Genomic DNA, 6,000 nt, shown 5'->3' on the forward strand with positions numbered 1-6,000 from the left:
GCTCAGGCCCTGAGCTCAAGCCCCACAACTGGCAAAAAGAAAAGAAAAGAAAAATACCTCAGCCTAATCTTGCTTGTAATCCTAGCTACACCAGGCGCTGAGAACAAGGTTTGAAGCCAGCTTGAGCAGGAAAATCTATGAAACTTTTAATCGTAGCTATTCAGGTGGCTGAGAGCTGAGGATCAAGGTTCAAAACTAGCCCTGACAGGAAAGTTCATGAGATTCTTATCTCCAATCAACCAGAAAAGAGCTGGAAATTGAGCTGGAAATGGCCCAAGTGATAGAATGCTAGCCTTGAGCAAAAACACAGGGACAGTACCCAGGCCCTGAGTTCAAGCCCTAGGACTAGAACTATAAAGAAAAAAAGTAAACAAAAATACCTTAATTCAACTCTGCCATGGGAGCACAAAAACAACTTTACACAACATGTAGGCAAGTCAATGGGCAGGCTGTGTTGCAATAAAGCTTTATTTACAAAATGAGTCAGGGGCTGGATGTGGCACATGAGCCATAGTTTGTCAACCCCTGACACAGAGACCCAGAACCTCTTATTGATTCATTCAACAAACTCCGAAGCCAGCCATCCCACAGGGATCTGTGTTGCCCTGCCGTGCTGTCCGTGTCATGAAGAGATTACAGCACAAACAAGACTGAAAGTTGAGTGGGACGGCAGAGAAATGGCAGGTCACACAAGCCTGATCCCACGAGACAGGGCCGCTTCAGTTAAACATAAATGTTTATGAAGACATTGAGTCTCGGTAACGTATTAGACCCTACCATGACTCAAATCAAGTGAGTTCTGACTCAAGAAAGGGAATCACAAGTCCACTTTCCCTAGAGCTCTCACACCCATTCACTCTTCTGTGAGGTCCTGCTCTTCTCCTCTCACGGGAGCTTCTGTTATAATATCTTGGTAGACAGAGACTTGTGCTCAACACCCCCACGCACCCCCTCCTGTGCCTCACTGGATTCCCCGTCTCCTGTTTGTCTGACTCTGTCCTCAGGTGGGGCACCCTGCTCTCATCCCTGCCATCTCCCTGTCCCTGCACTGTTGCCTACAGAGCTGGAGAGCATCCATCAGTCCATGCAGGTTCCACAAATGCATCAAAAACCAAGATGGTGCCAGGCACTAGTGGCTCACACCTGCAATCCTAGCCACTCGGGAGGCTGAGATCTGAGGGTCGGGGTTTGAAGCTGGTCAGGGCAGGAAGGTCCGTGAGACTTTTATCTCCTTTAAACGACTCAGAAAAAAAAAAAGTGCAGTAGCCTTGAGCAAAAGAAGCTCAGGGACAGAGCCTAGGCCCAGAGTTCAAGCCCCACAACTGACAGGAAAAAAAAAAGATGGACACAAAATGTCTCTGAGGCCCTCCTCCCCTTGCTTTCCTCTGAAGTGTGCTTTATTCAAGTGCTCAAGGCTGTGTGTGTGCGTGTGTATGTGTGTGTGTGTGAGAGAGAGAGAGAGAGAGAGAGACAGACAGACAGACAGACAGAGACAGAGACAGAGACAGAAGGAACGAGTTTTCCAATATGGCAGTGATAATTCTACTTCTTGTTCCTCAAAACCTCCTGGAAGCCCTCTCTAAAGACCTGCCTCTACTCAAGTGTCATTTCTCTTTAAAGTAGCCATTAGTAGTCATCCCTGCCTGAAGTAGAAGAGAACAAGGCTATTAGGAAAGAGAAACAGAGCAAAGGCAAGAAGACAGAGACCTCTTCAGATCAGATCCAAGCAGCAGCCCTCGGACGGGAAAGGCGAGGGGTGTGGCAGTTCCCGGGGTCTGCATTCCAGCGCAGTCAGTCAAGGACAGGACGGCTGGTGACATGGGGCCTTGTGGCCCAAGGTCCCCTGGACGCTATGAAGAGAATGTAGGTCAAAAGGCCTTCCCGCCACCTATTGTGGTCTAGTGTGTGCTTAGACTGGGGAGGGGGTGAGGTTTTTCCATTCCAGAACCCGGATTTCTGAGAACCAGCCCTGGGTGGGAGTCGTCGTGGGCCCTGGGCAACACTGGGTTATGAGAACAGGGCAGATGTGCAGAGAGACGGGAGGCGACAGAGGGGCCTGAGGAAGAAGACAGGCCAGCATCATCTCTGGTCGACTACAGTAAACTGAATGTTCGCAGGCCTTTCAGGTCGACATCAGGTATGGATCTTTTTCTAAGCAATGAATTTGGTTTCTACCATTTGCCATCAAAAGAATCCTGACCTGCAGGGCAATGATGACACACACCTATATAGTTCTAGCAACTCAGGAGGCTGGGGATTGTGGTTCAAAGCCAGCCTCTGCAGAAAAGTCCACGGGACCCTTAATTTCCAACTGATAAAGTATCAGTGTTAAGAAGAAGAAAAAGCTAAGGGGTAGATCCCAGGCCCTGAAGGGAGGGAAAGGAGGGAGGAAGAGGATGGGGGGACAAGGAGGAAGGAAAGCAGGACGGAAGGAAGGAAGGAAGGAAGGAAGGAAGGAAGGAAGGAAGGAAGGAAGGAAGGAAGGAAGGAAGGAAGGAAGGAAGGGAGGGAGGGAGGGAGGGAGGAAGGCATCCCTGTGATGTTCTTTCTAGAAAAGCCTTTCTGTCTACTACAAATGCGGCCCCTGTGCCACAGCACTACTTGGCACAGAGCGGTGCTTGTGGCTGGTGGAGACCTAGCTTGCTGGCTCACTGCTTCCTAGGTGGAAAGTGCTTCCTTAGAACAGGACCAGGTAGAAGGAAGTGTTAAACTTTCCACCAGCTCTGAGTGCAGTGACAGCCTGAGGCCTGGAACACCTGCCAGCATTCCCGGTAAGAGAACCAACAGGAAGCCACAAACACGAAGAGATTGGTTCCAAGAACTTCTCCCCAATGGTGGCCTTGTAAGCCTGGACTCTGCAGAGTGGGCCAGCAGGCTGGAGACCTAAAGAAGAGCTGATGCTGTAGACAGTGTCTAATGCTGTCTGCTGCCAGAAGTCCCTCATGCTTGGGAGACATGAGATTTTGTTCTATTGACGTCTTCAACTGCTACAACGAAGACCACTGAATTACAGACGGCAGACAGCTTTGCTCAAAGCCTCTGCCACCGCCTACTCCTCCTCCTCCTCCTCCTCCTCTTCCTCTTCCTCCTCCTCCTTTGCCAGTCCTAGGGCCTGAACTCAGGGCCTGAGCACTGTCCGGGGGCTTTCCTCAAGGCTAGTGCTTTTCCACTTGAGCCAGAGCACCACTTCAGGCTTTTCTATGTATGTGGTACTGAGGAATCAAACCTGGGTCTTCATACATACTAGGCAAGCACTCTACCACTAGGCCAAACTCCCAGCCCCATAGCCCACTTCTTAATATGAGGACCACCGTTAAAAAAAAAAAGTATCTGGACTCACAATAAGGAATGTGTGTGTTATCCTTTACTAAAGTACACAACAATCCTGAGTATAGATTTAGGGATAAATAAGGGCAAAAGGAGATCAACAGAATTCAAACTTCCTGAGAATGCTAAGCACCAAATTTTGAATTACCACCACTGGAGGAGAGGGCGGAAGAAAGAGTGGCAGACATGAACCTAGAAGTTTCAACTGTGTTAGTCATGTTTTACTGGCCAGTAATTATATATTTTTATATATATCGTATGTGTGTCCTGGCCTTGGCACTTGAATTAAAGGCCTGGATGCTGTCCCTGAAGGTTTATTTGCTTGTTTTGCCGTTCCTAGGACTTGAATTCAGGGCTTGAATTCTGAACTCCTTTTGCTCAAGGTAATGCTCTACCACTTTAGCCACAGCTCCACTTCTGGCTTTTTCTGTGATTAGTTGGAGATGAGAGTCTCACAGACTTACCTGCCCAGGCTGGCTTGGAACTGCAATTCTCAGATCTCAGCCATCTGAGTAGCTAGGGTTCCAGGGTGAGCTGCCAGCACATGGCCCTTTATACATCTCAACCAGTAGCTGGATATAGTGGTACATGCTTGTTTTCCCATCTTTGAGGAAAGCAGGAATAGATGGGAAATGGCCCAGGTGTACACCCAGGTAGAAAGACAGATCCTACCTCAAGAATAACCAGTGCAAAAATGGCTGATGGCATCACTCACGGTAGAGCTCCTGCCAAAGCATGCATGAAGCTCAGAGATCAAACCCCAGAACCACCAAAAGAAGAAACAAAGAAACAGCAGCCACACACACACACAAATGAAGAAAGAAACATTATGGAATAGCTATAAAAGCACTGACACGGAACATTGTTATGAAATGGAAAAGTCAGATTATAAAACAGTATGTGTCCAATAATTACCTTTCCTCCTTTATACATCCATTACTATTTTCATACACGTTTGTCTGCAGAAAATGAGTGGAGGAATTTAGTTAAAATAGCAACACTGGAAATCTCCAGCAGTAGTTATTTTTTCCATTTGCTTCTTTGAACCTTATATTATTCTACAACAGAGTTTCTCTGTGCCAGACAATGAGGGCAGGATAACTCTTTGCTGAGGGGGCTGGCTTGAGTCTTGCATTTTGTTTAGCCATGTCCCTGGCCTCTACTTGCTATCTAATGACACCTGACAGTAGTGTGCACTGTGGCCAGTTCACAGATGCTGCGACTATCTTCTGGGATGCAAGGTCACAACCCCTCTAACCTCAGACTTCCAGTCAATATGTTCTCCTTATTAATGAAAAAGTTAAGGATGTACAGATTGAACAGAAGTACAGATGAATGAGATGAATAGTAAGTGAATTCAGTAGATGAATAATGATGTGGGGTGGATCCTGGATGGTAGATGGATAGATGATAGATGGATGGATGGAAAGGTGAATGATGAATGGATGGATAGATGAATGACAGATGGATGAATGGATGGAAAGGTGAATGATGAATGAATGGATGGATAGATGGACAGATGGATAATGGGTGGGTGTATGGACCGGTGGATGGATAACTGAATGATAGATGGATAAATAGATGGTGAATGGATAGATGGGTGATGGATGGATACATGGATAGATTGATAGTGGATGGATAGATATAAATAATGTGTAATTGTATTATTTATATCTCAATACATTTATGTCTCAAATAATTAACCAATTATGCTAGATTACAATTTTGGACGTTCCAGTTCATAATTGATTGGTAGAAGATTATTTCTCTCAGGAGTGCATCCTCAGGGTGCAGAAGACTCAGCAGGAAGACTCGCCTCTCGAAGTTTCCACCACCTCTCAATAGCAAACCTTGAACACATGAGTTTTTGAGGGACATCTAAGGTCCAAGCCAGAGCAGCGAGGTAAGAGAGAGAGCAAGAGCGAGAGCCGCACTGGGCACTTGGGGTAACCCCTGGGGAAGGAGGGAGATTGGTGAAGAAGCAGTTGAGATCACTCCAGTGAGATTTTTTTTTTCTAGGTTCCTCCAAGAGGAGGAGAAAGTGAGTGGCAAGTGTCCACACTCACGGGAAGGTTTTTCATTGTGAGAATGCTCACAATGCCATCTTCAGAAGCCTGGGCTATGCCAATGATGGCACCACAATAAACGGACCTGCAGTCTTTCTCTTTGGAATTCTGCTTCAGGACAGATTGAGTACTGTTGGATAACTTTCAAGAGACTCTTCCTTTTTCTGGTTTCTTTCAAGTGACACTGCTTATAAGAAATTAAATTCTGGGTAGAATTTAATTTTATTCAAATGGGATGAATCAAACAACACGATCAAATGAAATGGTCTTGTGATAGATCATTCAGCTTTGGGAATCGTTTTACACAGCTGCTTGCTGCCATTGTGGGTTTTGGTCTCTCAAAGAAGGTGTGCTGAACCACTAATCCCCAGTACCTCCGAGTGTGACTGCTATTTGGAAGTCGGAACCTTATGATTACTTAGTCATACTTAAGCCAAACGTGCTGCTAATCGAAATGCCTTGTAAATACAGAGGGGGAAGACGATGTGAAGATCACCATTTGGCTGGCACGATACGGCTGAAACTAAGGAATACCAAGATTTGCCACAAGATACTCGAAGCTAAAAAGACACAGAAGACATTTCCTCCCAGAATGGTCAGAGGTGTC

The sequence above is a fragment of the Megascapheus bottae genome, chromosome 21 (genome assembly GCF_031878675.1).
Source record: "Megascapheus bottae isolate mThoBot1 chromosome 21, mThoBot2.hap1, whole genome shotgun sequence".
NCBI lineage: Eukaryota > Metazoa > Chordata > Mammalia > Rodentia > Geomyidae > Megascapheus > Megascapheus bottae.